The sequence below is a fragment of the Mirounga angustirostris genome, unplaced genomic scaffold (assembly GCF_029215605.1).
Source record: "Mirounga angustirostris isolate CCGP_5_RB_7025 unplaced genomic scaffold, mMirAng1.0.hap1 SCAF_13, whole genome shotgun sequence".
Taxonomy (NCBI): domain Eukaryota; kingdom Metazoa; phylum Chordata; class Mammalia; order Carnivora; family Phocidae; genus Mirounga; species Mirounga angustirostris.
In genome coordinates, this window is record NW_026991721.1 from 74,075,882 (window position 1) to 74,092,631 (window position 16,750).

A 16,750-nucleotide genomic window follows, 5' to 3' on the forward strand; every position below is an offset into this window, starting at 1 on the left:
CTCTTTTTTTTTTTCCTTAATAAAAAGGAAAATAAAGGCCTCATTCGTTTATGGATGCATGGCATGAAATCTGAAAATACATTGTAAAAAAAATATTTTCAGGATGAATTCTTTAGAACAAAAGGCATGTACTTAATTGTATACAACTATTTGGAATAATTACTTGCACCTATTTGATGGCTCGCTAAAGCATTTCTCTCTACTGTGTAAATGTGACTCTTTAAAAAGGGAAGTGGATCTCTGGGCACTCAAAAAAAAAAGGGGAACGAGTAGGAGGACAGGGGGTTAGGGGAGGAAGAGAAGTAGGAGGTTTAATTGCCTGAAGGGAATGTGAGTTCCCCAATTATAACAATATCTTGCCATGTGCCATTCCCTCATAAACTCTGCATCCTCTAGAAGTCTCTTTAGAATAAGGAACAATTACCCGAAGTCTGGAGCTTTACTCAGTATGTTCCAAGTTCTGGGACCATTAGGATTACTCCCTAAGAATGACTCACATCAATGACCTACTTGTAGTCAAATAAGTAAAAAGTGTTTGTGCATAAATCAAAATGTCTATGAAGATAAAAGCCTGTAGAGTTCAACTGCAGTCACATGAAAACCTAATAAAAGGACTTGGGGAAGTCTTTAATGGAACCATGGCCTCACTGCAAATAATAGACAAAGAGGAAGATTCTGTCTTCCCCACTGTGGATGAGATAGACAAAAATCATGCAAGAAGGAAAAGCTTTCCAGCAGTTTTATTGGAGTAATCAAGTACACATGAAAAAGCACAACATGGTAACCAGCCATGGAATCCCAGAATAGAACCAGACACTCTTTAGGAAAGTGCTAATTGCTTCAATATATTTCTGCAAAGCTGGCAAAAAATCAGAGATTGGGAGAGTGGAGGTAAAAGCTTGCTTTGAGCAAAAATAATTTGATGCAAAAGAGAAGCCATTTGAGATGGGCTCCACCAGTGACTAATGTTGTCTTCAAGAGGGTACTTTTCACCTGTAGAATGGGTGCTCCCAAAGGAAACACCGAATACAGTGCTTTGGCTAAGGTAAGAATGCGATAAATATCTGTTGAAAATATGAACCTAAATTATCTTTTGTATCTCTTATAAATGACAATATAGTCAAAACCACAAAAGATTACACAGTAATATACCCAAATTCTAATATATTAGTTTAGTCAACAAATATTTATTGAACACTTACTAGATGCCAGGCTTTGTTTTAGGCACTGGGGATTCAGCAGAACGCAAAATAGAAAGTCTCTGATGGGGTCCTTGGGTGACTCAGTCAGTTAAGCGTCTGCCTTCGGCTCAGGTCATGATCCCAAGGTCCTAGGATGGAGCCCTGCATCGAACTCCCTGCTCAGTGCGGAGTCTGCTTCTCCCTCTGCTCCTCACCCCGCTCTTGTCCTCTCTCTCACCCTCTCTCTCTAATAAATAAATAAAATCTTAAAAAGCAAACAAAGTCTCTGACGTTATGGTGTTTACCTATCAGTGATAAAGGCATGGCATATCTGGACCACTGCCTGAACTAATATGTTTAACACTCTCTAAAGGATGGAAATTTTAATGGTTCTTCAAATTATTTCACCATGAATATACTAATCAACTGCTTATATACTTCCTTAAGAATTGCTGCTTCTAGAAAAGAATGTAACAAGTCCTATCAGATTAGACCTAAAAATGTGCAAAATGTTTGCTGTCAGATCTGGCTCTATACTTACTAGGCCGTATTCATAATTTATAAATATCCAGATTTTTTTTCCCCAGAGATCAGTCGGCCATAAGACTGCTAGCTAAAAAAGATTGTACTCTTTCTCTTGAGGCACTATATTCCAGTGGGAGAGGTCCCAGGTCACAGAGAAATACATTTAGATACCAATGACCAGATGTAAACATAAGTAATTATTAACTCAAACGCAAAAATGCTTTTGTGGTGTAGACACTGAAATGAATCTATAACATCATACTTAAGAATGAGTGAATCAATGAGGGCCAGCCATGCATAAAAATACTTAGCCTATATAAGGATCTACTTGTTGAAAAGTTTACCAAAGAATTCGGTCTGATCATTCTTAATAATTTGAGTTCAAAAACACACTTTAAGCTGAAGTCTTTTCTTATCTACTATATTAGTGAAGGTCTTGACACTCCAATTAGGATAATTTGTGGAGGGGTTATGGATTAATCATCCAGGTGTAAGTAGAGAGTAGGGAGTCCCGAGGGATAGAGCAGGAACCCAGGGCTAATAGCAGAGACACTGTCACCATCCCTAGGCCTGAAGGCCCAGAGGAGGAAGAAGTTTCTGGAAGCAAGGAGAGAGTCCTGAAGAGCAGGCTGTTTTGTAAGGAGCAACAACTTTCTGGCCAGAGCAGGGTGGAAAAGGGTGGAGATGGATCCACAGGGGCAAACGGAAAGTATCTGACACATACACAAAATATGCCATTGCCCAACCAAGTTGATTAAATATTCATTCAATATTTACTGAGCTCCTACTAGGTGCCAATCCCTGTACCATGCCAGGACTCTAAAAGAGAAGTCATGGTGTTTGCCCTCAAGGAACTCGGAATCTAGTGTGCACAAGAGACATACAAACACATTAAGTAAAATACATTGCTCCAGGCAAGTTCTGTTACAGAAATATGAGAAAGTGTTATAAAAAGAAAGGAGGTTGAGGAGGAGCTATCCTTTGGAAAGGGACATTAATTAAGAAGTTACTGACATAGTCTTACCTGTACTATGGAGTTAATTATATTCAGGATAATTAAGAGGTCACTGAATTATGGGCCTATAATTCTATTGATATGTTTATAAAGATAAAAGCATATGCATTAAGAGGTCTCAGCAAAGACCCTAGATGTGTGTGTGTGTGTGTGTGTGTGTGTTTTAACCACAACTCATATCAGAAATAGTTCAGTGCCTTCGAGTTATAGGGGAGGAAATGTGCTTAAGTTCATACAGCTAGTTAGCAGCAGAGAGAGAACAAGGACCCAGGTCTCTGGGCTCCCCACAACAGTGGGCCTTAGAGTCTCCATGTTTTAGAGGTCATGTTAGCTATACCTAATGGAATCAGTTACTTCCCCATGGCTCTATTATATCTCATTTCTCTTTATCCTTCATTCTTCTTGCATTGATTAGAGGGCCTCTCAAAATTGGCATCAATTAAATTCTTAAGAATCAGAAGCTCAAATCCTTAAATCTGTTACTAAGCAGTAAACTTCAGTAATGTGTTTTTCACTCTACTATTTGTGGTAGCCTGTACTTTCCTGGTGTGATTTCTTTTTATATAATGTGTGAATTTTACAGTATGATGTCAACATGGTGAAATGCATAACCATATGGTTGCCACATAATTGAATGCTCCAATCTGTGAATTGTTCTTTGAGCAATTACTGTAGTGACCTAATTGTTGCCATTTATTGTTTTGTTAGTAACGGTTATTCAGAGTCCTCAGAGTAGTTGACCCCTGAGCTACACAGATTTGATCTGTGAGGGTCCACTTATATGCAGACTTTTTTTATATATAAATACAGAAAAGTACTGTAAATGCATTTTCTCTCCCTTCTGAGTTTCTTAATAACATTTTTTCTCCAGCTTACTTTATTGTAAAGATACAGTACATAATACATATCACATAGCAAAATATGTGTCCATTGATGTTTAGGTTATCAGGCAGTATTCGGGTCAACAGTGGGCTATCAGTAAAGTTTTTGGGGAGTCAAAAGTTGGACACAAATTTTCGACTGTACCAGTGCCCCTGGCCCCCTTGCACTATTCATGGGTCAGCTCTACTTTAACACAACAAACCCACCAATGTACTTCATGCACTCAGTTCTACAGGACCATGTGTCAACTTCCAGGGACCATTCTCATGGCCTCAACAGGATGCCTGGTACATTGTACATACTCCGTAACTGTTTCACCTTTAAACATACATTTACTGTCTAGTGTCTGGTATATTTCAGGACTGAATTTGGGATACAAATGTAAATAAGACATGGTCACTCCCTTCAAGAGGCTCAAGCTAAGTTTAATTAAGGTTTTTTTTTTAAAGATTTTATTTATTTATTTGACAGACAGAGAGAGCACAAGTAGGCAGAACAGCAGCAGAGGGAGAGGGAGAAGCAGGCTCCCCGCTGAGCAGAGAGACCAACATGGGGCTCGATCCCAGGACCCCGAGATCATGAACCGAAGGCAGATGCTTAACTGACTGCGCCACCCCGGTGCCCCGTGAGTTTAATTCAGTTTTACCAACTTTTATTGACCTACACTCTATGTCCAAGGGCCAGGCTGGTGAAAACCTGGTAATGAATAAAAGTGTATGATCCGTGTTGCCTAAACTAGAGCCTATGACACATGTGGTCACAGGTTGAATTTCCTTGGAAAGATGGATGACGACTCTTGCAACTGCCCAAATGTCACTGCACTGAGAGGCTGCGTTCTCGTCTTCTAACTTAGAAGCTGATGGGTAGAAGTCACTTTGCTAGGAGAACCCCAAACAGCCGAACACTAAGGTCTTGATCTCTAAAAGAAAAGAAAGCTACATTTTGTTTTTGGTCCTTCGGCTGTTTTGTTCACGTTTTCCATGTGAGCCCTCAGCAGAACAGTTTTACACATTTAAGAAGAAAGAAGGTTTATTTATACGCCTAAAGAAAAATTTGCATCTTTGGCAATAAAGTACCTTTTATGAATTTGCTGGTTCTAAAATACTTGCTTTAATTTGTGTTTTGATGGAACATTCATTATTGAGAAGGTTAAGCTATAAAGGTTTTTATCACTTAATCTTGTCCTTAATCTTTTCCAAATGGTTTATGAACATAGAAAACAATTTAGCTTCTGTGTCATTAAAAATTAGCTTATTTCAAGCAAAATGGATAACCATAGTGATTGATGAGTATTAATACAGGAGAAAAGTAAATAATTTTGCTGAAAGTTTTTATTGCAGGGAGACTGAAATTGCCAGAAGGCCAAGAATTATCAGGTAATCCATATCATCCTGTCCTCTTTAGACAGAAAGTCAAAGAATGCAGATGTTTTCTTTTTTATTCTTGCTTGCAAACATCACATACAAATACAGTCAACCACTATAAAGAGTAAAGGTGATCTTGGATGTGGATTTGGGGGCAATTCTGCAACTCCATAATACTGTTTATCAAATACTTCAGAAGTTTCTGGAAATAATGGAGGTATAAAAAGGAACACTGGAAAAACATACGGTTTTAGAGAGAGCTTTTTAAAATCCTAAGTTTGGTGAATAAAAGAAGGACAAAAATTATATAGACCATGAAGTGTTACAAGGATAAAAAAGGGCAGGGAAAGATATCATCCAACCTCCTGAAAAAACACAGTAAATTTGCACCATAACATTCTTTCAAGGTAACTTAAGGAAAGATGTTAAATCCGTTTCCTCTTTTGTTTTCATAAAAGAGATTTACTCTGCCCTCACTGAAGGGCCTTGTTTTCCTGTCCCTGTACCAGTGAGAATTCTCTATTGTAATCTGGAAATCTATGGCTTTGGGCTGCCTCTCAGCACTGCCCTTTCTGCTTTTTTATTTTTTTATTTTTATTTTTTTTTAAAGATTTTATTTATTTATTTGACAGAGAGAGACACAGCGAGAGAGGGAACACAAGCAGGGGGAGTGGGAGAAGCAGGCTTCCCGCAGATCAGGGAGCCCGATGTGGGACTCGATCCCAGGACCCTGGGATCATGACCTGAGCTGAAGGCAGTCGCTTAACCAACTGAGCCACCCAGGCGCCCCCTTTCTGCTTTTTTAAAGCTGTGCCTGCAAAGGATGCCCTTTCAGTTATTTGCTGGCCCATCGTTTCAGCCCCTCAAAGGTTACAGGGCAAATTCTGTCCAAAAAAATTCAATATAATGTTAAAGTTACTATGTAAAGTCAAGGTATGGTACTATCTTAGACTCAGGGACTCTTGGTTCTCGTGGTTCTTGGTCTATGCTCACAATTCCTCAAATTAGGAAGCTGTGGTCACCTTAGTGATTCTGCTTCATCCTTAGATGAAGTTGGTTATAAACAGCTTTCAGCCAACAGTTATCCCGTATACTGAACTGATCATAGATGGTGCCCATCTGCATCGCTGCCCGGCGCTGCCCTTTCTCATGTAGGCGCACGGAGCTGGCCTTTGGTGAACGCGGGTCCTGGGTGGCCCCAGCCACTCTGCAGCTCTGCCTACTGGGTGGTGAGGCTGCTTCAGGATATGCCACGGTATTTAAAATAAAAGCGGGGCTGAAATCCACTGTACCGTGTGGTGTTTAACTGCTGTCCCTTAAGAACTGTCCAGGCACTATGTGCGTGGCTATAAGTAAATTAATGATGATCATAAAATACGACAAATTCCAAACCAACTGATCCAATGACTTTGAACTTTGCCGTGACCGAATAGAGAAGCTACTTTCAGGATTTTCTTATTTTTTAAAGTTGGTGTCCTGGTTGTATAAACATATAATATAGTCATCACTAAATAGATGCCTCTCTGTTACAAAGTCAACAAAGAACATTTTTTTTTTTTTAAAGTCCCACTTCCTCCCCAGGAAATGGTGTATGTTCAGAGCGGAAGTTGTCTTCCTGTTTTCTCCATACTAGCGCTCTTGCAAGGTTTTTTCTAAGCTTCCAAACTCAGAGTCTCCATCTCATGGAGCAAGCTCCTTTTAACAACTGGCCACATTTTTGCTGCAGTGATTAAAAAAAAAGAGAAATTTATTTCCCACAGATCATAAAAAGTATTATTAGCCTTATCTGTGGTCTACTATATTCTGAAGTACTCTCTCCCTTCTCTCCCCACTCCAATCCGTCTCTCATTCAACGTATAGTAAAGGCACTGGATGCATTCACTGGGATGATTTTGTCAACATTTTTTGCAAAATACATCAACTCTTGGTTTCCCAGTTATGAAAGAAACTTGACAGGGCACCTGCTTTTTATTATTTCAGTGATACAAACTCAATGTGCCTGGCACCCAAGAATGAAATACAATTCAAGAATGTTTTGTACATTCTGCTCTAAAATTTTTAGCATTTCAGCACTGATGTCTGGGGCTATTAAAAAAGAACAACCATTTGGAAACAAACAAGAGTCATTTCCCCCCTTTTCTGGAGTTTTTACACTCAGTTAAGGAGTTCGTGTTTCATTTATTTTACCTGTTGATACTTGAAGTAATAAAGGTCAGAGAGAATCAAGGCAGGGAGAGGTCAGGATGATATTTTCCATGAGATGAATTCTGAGTTTGCTAACTTTTCAGGTTTTCTTTTTATTCTTGCTTCTATGTCACCAGTTTGTTAACAACCAGCATCTCGATTATCCATTAAGCCAAGGTTTTTTTCAAAAGATGGTCCAGAAGACCACTGAAATCAGAATCATCAAAGTGCTTGTTAAAATGGCAGACTCCTGGGTCTGATCCCAGACCCATCAAAGCAGAATCTTTTTGATAGGCCTGGAAATCTGCATGTTAGCTGTTGGCCATTAGACTCCTTAGGGGAGTGATAAAGACAAAAGTGGTTACTCTCCCAAAGATATTTACTTGTTAATAGACAGCAACCAAAGACTTGAACTTCTTTAAAACCTACAGCTTTGTTGTTGTTCTTAGGGTCAAAGTCTTTTGGGACAAGGGAATTTTTTCCATGTCCTGCAAATCTTATAAGTAAGGCAGCTCCATCTTTACCTACTATCCATAAATTGAACACTCGGGGTCGAATATCAAGAAAAAAATTGCATTCTTTATTGGCAGCCTGTAATATACCAGGATGGACAGGTAATTAGCCTGGGAAAAGGCATTATAAAACCTGCAGGCTCTTTTAATTGTGACTGTTTTGAGTACATTTATACTTGAACAGTACCCACAGAACTCACTATCGATTATTTTTTTAGTTACCCTCCAGCAGGAAACTATTTCCCACATCAAGTAATGGACCTCAAAATCTCACACTTTGCTTTAAAAATATATTAGTGGTCATTCCTGGTAACTGTCCAATTTTAAAGAAATAGCTTTTCTTACATTTCTACTCAAGAAAGAGTTCTAGGTCTAGGAAATGCAAACAGGCATATTTAATAGTACATGTTCGAGTGCTCGCTTCGGCAGCACATATACTAAAATTGGAACGATACAGAGAAGATTAGCATGGCCCCTGCGCAAGGATGACACGCAAATTCGTGAAGCGTTCCATATTTAAAAAAAAAAAAAAATAGTACATGTTCGAGATTTTAATAGAAAAGCAGACTTTAAGGCAAAGTAAAGGGGTGGATTTAGACAACCACTAGTTAACTATACCTAACCAATTGTTAACTTGTTAACTATACCTAACTTGGACGATTCTCAATGAATCTTCTCTTTTCTTCTCAATAATGGGTACGTGTACCAGATATCTTATCATTTTAGATGTGTCAAAGCAGTTTATACAAATTTATCAAATGATTTATCAATTTACTTACTAATTAGTATGACATCAAGATGATTACAAGGCATTCATTCATTTCACCAGAACAACCAGGGCTACCTTCAAATAGCTCCAAAACTTGTTTGTTTCACCCTTCCACAAGTTGTTCAACCTTCCTCTGACTCATTCTATTCACATTTAAACAAGAGCAGTAATAGGAACTGCATCAAAGAGATATTGGGAGGGTTACGTGATGCATGTGGAGTACTTAGTACAGCACCCAGCATACAGCAAGTGCCCAATAATGTCAGTTAGTACAGGCGTACCTCGGAGTATTGCAGGTTTGGTTCCACGCTACCACAATAAAATGAGTATAACCGTCAAGCAAGCCAAATGAAATTTTTGGTTTCCCCATGCATATAAAAATTATTTTTATATGATACCGGAGTCCACCAAACGTGCCATAGCACTATGTCTAAAAAACGTATAGACCTTACTTTAAAAATAATTTATTGTTTAAAAATGCGAACCATCATCTGAGCTTTCAGGGATTTGTAATCACTGGTCCCACATTACCATAACAAATATAATCATAATGAAAAACTTTGAAATATTGCAAGAATTATGAAAATGTGACACGGGGACATGAGGTCAGCAAACGCTGTTGGAAAAATGGTGCCCACAGACTTGCTCCATGAAGGGTTGCCACCAACCTTCAATTTGTAAAAAAATGCATTATCTGTGATGCACGATAAAACGAGGTAGGGCTGTACAGTTATTATTATTGTTTTTGTATCTCTAGGCACCACATTAGATGATTAACTACATACTTAGATACTTCTATAACACCAACATATGGATGTATCACTCAACTTCTAATATGATTTCATACTGTAGCATATGTAAATATAATTGGTTTAATTAAGTTTGGGAATTCTTTTGTCCCTTCCTTTTCTTTTTTTTTTTTTTAAAGATTTTATTTATTCATTTGAGAGAGAATGAGATAGAGAGAGCATGAGAGGGGGGAGGGTCAGAGGGAGAAGCAGACTCCCTGCCGAGCAGGGAGCCCGATGCGGGACTCGATCCCGGGACTCCAGGATCATGACCTGAGCCGAAGGCAGTCGCTTAACCAACTGAGCCACCCAGGAGCCTGTCCCTTCCTTTTCTATAGCATTGTATATGCATTCCTTCCTCAAACTGCCCATTATGCTGACTTCATTCTTTTTATTGGACTCTATTTAGATTTATAATCCTCATTTATCTTTGTATCTAATATAATAATTAGAAATTTGGAGTCAGATTAGCTTAAATATAATGATTACTTTTTAAAACACACAGCTCTTATAGAGCAAGCACTTGGGGAAAAGCAGCAAGTTAATTATTGTGAATGAACACAATGGCCCACAGGGTACCTCGTGGAGAGAGGGTGCAAAGAGGCTGGAGTTCTAATCCAGGAAACTATATGTGTGTATCTTATCTTCTGTAGGCAGTGAGCTGTATATATAGCCCTTCTGTAGGCAATGAGGTTCTAGCAAAATATGTCTAATAGAAGATCAACAAAGATAAATTTTGGTTTTGAAATTATCTCTTGCAGAATACAGAATGCAAATTAGGTAGAATGGAGAGAAGTAGGCCACAGAGGAACTTCGAAGGCCATTATGCTAACACAGGAAGAAAAAAGATGAGGGCAGAACTGGTGCATCTTTATCAGAGATGAGAAAGGAGTCCAGACTCAAGACAGATTTCAAGACACAATGAAGATGATTTGGACAGTGGATGGATATGGAGCGTGCGCTAGGGGTTGAGAAGGACAGGCAGGCAGAGGAAAGTGCTGTGTGTATGTGCGTGTGTGAGAGAGACAGAGGGAACGGGGGGACTAGCAAGCAGGGTCGTTGTGGACACAGCATGCTGGATGTGCTTGTGGGACACAGGCAGAGATGTTCAAGGGGCATCTGGATGTGGCGGTAATGCGAGCCCCTGTGTGAAAGATCCTGGATTTGGGAGTCAGTGGTATCAGATGGATGTAACCGAGGACACAAGCTCGTATGTGATCACCTGGGGAGAGCAAGAAGAATGAAGAGAGAAGACCAAGGGCAGATCCCTGAAGAACACTAACATTTAAGGATTTCGCAGGAGAAGAGAACACAGCAAGGAGGAGCAAGCAGAGCAGAATGAGGCCAGCGGCCGTGCGGAAATCCAAGCAGCGGGAAGACTTCTCAGGAAGCAGAGCTTGGAACTGTCTTGCGAGATGAGGCTGCGAACAAGGAGTTAACTCACTGTTGCTCGCCGCTCTTTCACAATCTCCAGGAGAAGTGCTAGCAGAAAGAAAACGTTCTCATGATAGAGATGGCAGAAGAGAGCAAGAGAGGAGGAACAGGAGGCTTAGATAACTCATAAATGAGTCATCAGCCCATAAACAAGAGTCAGCAATATGACCATTCCTGCTGAAACAAAGGAGCAAAAAGAGCTCTCAGTTGTGAGAAGGAGTCTCCCTAAGAGCTGAGGCCGCATGCTAATTTAAGCAGTAGCTCAGGAACCCCTGCAAACACACTGCTTGGTAGAGCCCAAGTCTTTGTAAGTCTTTGGTGATGGATGAACTTGGGTAAGTCACTTCCAGCTGGGGCCTCGTTTTCTTTATGTTCTAATTAAGGGCCAGTAGTCCATTTGCTCCTCACAACTATCCCAGGTGGTAGGAACTAATTTGGGCCCACTTTACAGATGAGGTAACCAAGATGCACAGAGTTGAGAAGATTTGTCCAGACAGGTGGTAGGTAGCAAAGCTGAGTTTCCAATTTGGGGCTTTCTATCCACAAAACTCACACTTCGGTTCTTCCCATTGGGAATCACAGAACTTCCAAAGTACTTAAATATTCTTCATTTCTTCCCCTTTATATGTGAAGCCAGGAGGGACGCTGGATCGGAATTGCTCCCTCCATAATAGGTAAAGAAATTGAGGATCTGCCTACAAGTGTACGCCAGAAATGGGGTGCCCTGAAACACAGGACTGCTAATTCTACTCCCCTTTAAGGCCTTTTAAAGGTCAGTAAATGTATTACATTAACAAGCCGTAACTTTGAGGCCAAAATTAACACCTTGGAAAGAAACTACCGTTACTCTTAAAACTGTATAAAATATCTTTTCTTTCTAGAAATCATAGCACCATGGAAATGAATCATCTGAGATTCTGTCTTAAGAAGTATAGATGGCAGTTTAAGTGTAGCTCTCTAAAAAGAAGCAGCTTTTCCTCCATCATCTTACTAGTTAATCTTCCTGGGAACAGGCTGATATTTACTCATCCCAAGAGAGCGTTGAATTGTCTGGACTCCAAAAGATACCAAGGATAAGGTTTTAAGTTCCCCACTATTAGTCATCACATGGAGAAAAGTGACAGAGCTCTTTACAGATGCATTGCTTTTTCTTTGCCCTTAAAATGGCAGTTGAAACAACATTCAATGGATTTAAATTAGGAAATGTCAGTAAAGAATGCCCTCCCTTCCTTAAAAGTGATCGGTTCCCCGGGTAAGATGTGAAATACTTTGCGGTCTCTAGACGACAGGATCAGATAGGCTAACAATGCATTCGAGAGCTTTGCAAAGAAACGTTAGACAAAATAGATCAGGTTAAAGTGGACACAGACGCCCAACAGCAAATTCTAATTATGCTCATTCCCAGTCCTGAAACAAAGAGACAATTTAAAAAATATATACATATATATAAAGTGTGTGTGTGTGTGTGTGTGTGTGTAGTAAAGGTATTTCTCCTTCATTTGATTTATTACTGATCTCAGAATTTCTATGTAATGTAATACCTAAGCAATCTAATTAGTTGAATAAAACAATGATTCCTTTTTAAGGCACATTTCCTGCATAGGACTTTTGAGACCATGCCCAAGTTATTCTGGTGAAATTGATGCTGTGGGTGAAACACAGGCTTTTGAGTCAAGAAATCCTGGATTCTAATTCTAGCACTTCCATTTCTAGGTATCTAGATCCTTGATAAGCTATTGAACTTTTCTGAGCTTCGGTTTTGAAAAAGTCTGTAAAAAGGAGAAAAGAGCACTAACTTTCCAGGGTTCTTATGAGGACTAAATGTGATAAGGGATATATACTCCATGGAAACGTTAGTTCTCATTTTCCTCTATGGTTTCCTATTCTTTCTGTGAAAGCATACAACAAAACGGGACCCATTTGCCAATGCTGAGAAGCCGTGAACTCAGCTTCAAGGTAGAGGGTTTAAATAACCAAGAAAACTCCAGGAACTGTTGGTGCAGTTCTCTTCCAGATGAGAAATGCGCACAGTCATGTGGAACACGTTGTACACTTGCTTCTAGATCCTTGGCTGAAATTTCTGTCTTAAATAGCAGGGGTTGGCTACCCACACAACCCCCTAAAGGTGGCTAGATTTCAGAGGCTGTCAGAGAGCTGATGTGTGCTGAAAACTGCAGAGAGTCGCCTTTTCCTCGTCCAGTTCTTAATTGCATCCATGTGTACTGAAAAGCCCCAAATGTACATGCTTTGACCTCTCGTGAGAACTGAGAATTTGAACTCGGGTCCAATTCGGAAGCATAGGCTGAAGATTCTGAAAGAACTGTGTGCCTTCTGAAGTCAGTTACTAGTGTTCACTCTCTAGCTGATCTTGGATGATTGAGCTGGGGTCTGGTTGTTCCCTCCCCATCTTTGCTTCACAAATCAAAAAGACCTAGCCTGTAAGCGACGTGCCTCTGGGTGCCTCTTTTCTGTCCTCGGAGCTAAGAAAAGCTGCTTCAGGACCTGCTGCTCGCAGCTCACGAAATCATGAGTCATTTGTGTAGCAGAGTGAATCGGCCACTGCTGTTTGTACAAAGTTGAGAAGGGGATGGGCGGAGGATGGGGCAATTCCAGCGCAGACACAGATGCTCCAGGAGAAGCATGTGCTCCTTAAGAAGCTGGAACAGGGTGCTGGGTTCACAGTTACTGGGTCCTCAGCATTACCATCCTCCTAAGTAACACATCTCACTGGAGCCTTCTAACCTCCTGACACTGGCATATGACACAGAACATTTCGGGTCACAGAGTGCTCTCTCTTCCACTTCCTGTTGTTGTAACTTGTGTGCTTTCTTTCTCGTGTTCAAAGGTCTTCACTGCCGTTTCTTTTAGCGGCTCCCAAATGAGACACTGGTCAGTAATTCCTCTGAGGAAGACACATCGTTATTCCCTCTTTGGGGATGAGCAAATCTGAGGGAGGAAATGGTCAGTGGCTGATTTGGCGAGGTGCAGAAAGGTGGAAACAGATCGTCTCGGTGAGCAGTTCGCTGACTGGCCCACTGAACCCTGCCACCACCTGGACGTGCCCGACTCCCTGCCCCCCACCCCGCACATCGGCCTCCACACCTGCTGCTGAACATGGCCCGGCTGCACCGCACCCGGCCCGAGGCTGCCTCGACTTCTGCTGGCTGCTCCCTCCCCTCGGCCCACTGCTTTTCGCCCTTGGACTTGTTATCCTCCATCATCAAATGGCATTTCCGAATCCATACATTGAAAAGCCGAAGTTTAGGACGACAAAGGCAACAGAGATGCTTTCTAGCTTTGAGCTTTAGGCCAAAAGGGACCCTGGGATGTATTTCATAAAATTATAAAAGAAGAACAGGAAAGGTCAAGGCTACGACGAGCAATGCGAATTTTGAGGCAGAGTTCCATACTCAATTTGCTAAAAAACATTATTCCACATAATCTTTGCAGATCGATGTGTCCCCAGTCCATGGGAACACCACAGACACCGTCTCCCCAAGTTGTCAATGAGAGGAGCATGTTTTAGGCATGCCTCCTAGAGCAGAGGAAGGAGTCATAAAACTGGATAGTGGAAGAAGAGCCCACTGTTGCCTACAATGAAGAATGGGAAGAATTTAACCTACTCCTCAATGTAAAGCCCACACTCATTCTTGGCCTTCTCTTGACAGTCTATATCCTGACTTCTCTGTCCAAAAGTCTATGTCCCCGGAAAACCTACCGGGAAGAGGAGGCCACCGCTCTCTTCCAATTTATCTTTTCTTTTTTAAAGGTTTTATTTATTTATTTGTCAGAGAGAGAGAGCACAAACGGGGGGGGGGGGGGTGGCAGGCAGAGGGAGAAGCAGACTCCCCGCTGAGCAAGGAGCCAAATGTTGGGCTTGATCCCAGCACCCTGGGATCATGAGCGGAGCCGAAGGCAGATGCTTAACTGACTGAGCCACCCAGGCATCCCACCTTCTTCCATTTTAATGCCTCTGTCAAAGCCCACCTCAAATTTTACCTTCTCCATGAACCCTTCCCGCGGAATTTTACTCTCACTCCTCTTCACTGCTACAATTTTTATTGCTGGTGCCATTAAGTTCAGAGCTTTGTAATTTAGATGTTTTACCTGACCGTGTCAGGCGTCCAGTACTGCATCTGTCTTACACCCTCCCCCCACCCCCGCCCCAGAGTGTCCAGGCCAGGGGCATACTGCCCGTTATTCATTCGAGGAACAAACGCTTATACATCACCTGTGCGGGCCACGTATCATACTCCGTTAAGAGAATCAAAAGCAGAAAAACACACAATTCTTGGTCTCACTGAGATGGGCAAGCAGAAAAACAACTCGTTGGAATCCAATGTTATGTGCTTTCTCTTAGAGAGTATGAATACAAGGCCAAAGCCACACGGTAGAGGGGCACCCGACTCTGGGTGATACTGGGAAGCAGAGGTCAGAGGGTGATTTTTGAATTAAGTTGTGTAGAATAAGCAGAGGTTCAGCAGGGAGACAGAGGGCAGAGGGGAATCCCAGCAGGGGCAGGAAGACATGCAGAAGCAAACAGGCATTTAAGAGGCTGTATAGTGAACTGTCCAGAGAACTGCACGTCTGCCTGGAGACCAGGGAATGTGAGAGCGAGGCGGTGGGGGTGTGGAATGAGAAGCCAGACCGAGAGAGTCCGTTTAAATGGATGCATGAATGCATCAAACATAATCACTTTACTCACTGCTTAGTACATGTTATATTGCTATTTCTCTTAAAGTAGAACAAGAATTCGCTTAGCTATTTGGTAATTTGTTGATTTATACTTCTACGGCATTGAAATACTTCCCTGGGTCCCAGGAAAGTCAGTGGAGGGGAATGTTCACTCCTATGCACTTACTACAGTCTTACACAAGTTCAAATGCACTGTCCACCTAGAGAACTAAACCTCGTCCAGCATGGTGACATTACGCCAGCGTGCGTAATGTACCCTTCGCACAACACCAAATACTGCCCTGCACTGCTCCCACTCAGGGCATGGTCGGTAGTCAGGCTCTGAAACATGCCCCATCTGACTTGATGCTTCAATCCAAAGAACACCATCCACTGATAACATATTCTCGCATCTTCCCTCCCTGGGATATCTGTGCTTTTGCTTTCATCGTTTCCTCCCTATTTCACAGACCCAACCTTTATCCTCTCTTCTCGAAGGTAAGAATATGACAGGTCAGAGATAATTGCAGGAGTGGGTGAGGGCGAATAATGGTTGGCAACTTTCCAGGCGATTACAGAGCTGAGAACATGTCACCCTAATGGAGTGCTATATCTTTTGATAGCCGCTGCCTGGTTCAGATACGTTACAAATGTTAGATTTTACTATGCAGCCACTGCATTAATTTATGCATCAATTTCTTGACTGTTCATTCTTAGAAGTATTAACCCAGTGTAATTCAGTACTTCCTTGGTAAGCCTTCCATAGGAAGATTAAAACAATTTTAGTGATTATAAACTATCTAGGTTTAGCAGATGCTGGTAATCTATGGGATTGTGACCCGAAAGGATTTATGTCTAAACGTGATTTAAAGTCTCTCCCTCTGCAAGACTTCATTTTACCTTTCATGCTTTACATTCTCTCGAAGTGCATTACTGCTCTCGAGAATAGTTTATCTTACTTAATAATTACACGTAAGGGAGACGTTAAATAGGTAAAAATATTTGCTTTCTGCATTTGGTGTGCTTGTATTAATTTCGAGTTGTTTTGAAAAATGCACTAGGAAAAACTGTTTGATTGCGCCTTTTGAGTTTTTCCACAGCAGTCTCAGTGACAGAAGGCAGCTGCAGCATTGACTTTAACTTGGTTTAAAGACTGATATTTGACTCCAACATTAAAAACAATCGTCATTCTTAAAATTCAATCTGAAGGCATATGCCTCCTCGGTGAACCCCACTTGTCATCTTTAATGGGGGCATTACTCGGAAATCCAGTTTTCAGCAAGTCCTTTTTTATCCTCAGGGTACATGGCCTGAAATGTATTTTTATCTTGATGCAGAGTAAGTGAGTTACTTGGGTCAACCCTAACTATTATTTTAAGGACAGAATTTCTTGAATGAATATGCAAGGTATAAACACATAGG

At 41.1% G+C, this 16,750-nt stretch overlaps 1 protein-coding gene and 1 non-coding gene across 3 annotated transcripts in view; one reads left to right on the top strand and one right to left on the bottom strand.

Moving 5' to 3' along the window:
• MAML2 (mastermind like transcriptional coactivator 2) overlaps window positions 1-16,750 on the bottom strand; it is a 340,696-nt gene that overhangs the window by 210,686 nt on the left and 113,260 nt on the right. The gene's annotated exons all lie outside the window — the stretch shown is intronic.
• LOC123858042 (U6 spliceosomal RNA) lies at window positions 8,077-8,183 on the top strand. Its single transcript, XR_006794012.1, has one exon. It is a non-coding gene; the product is annotated as a U6 spliceosomal RNA (small nuclear RNA).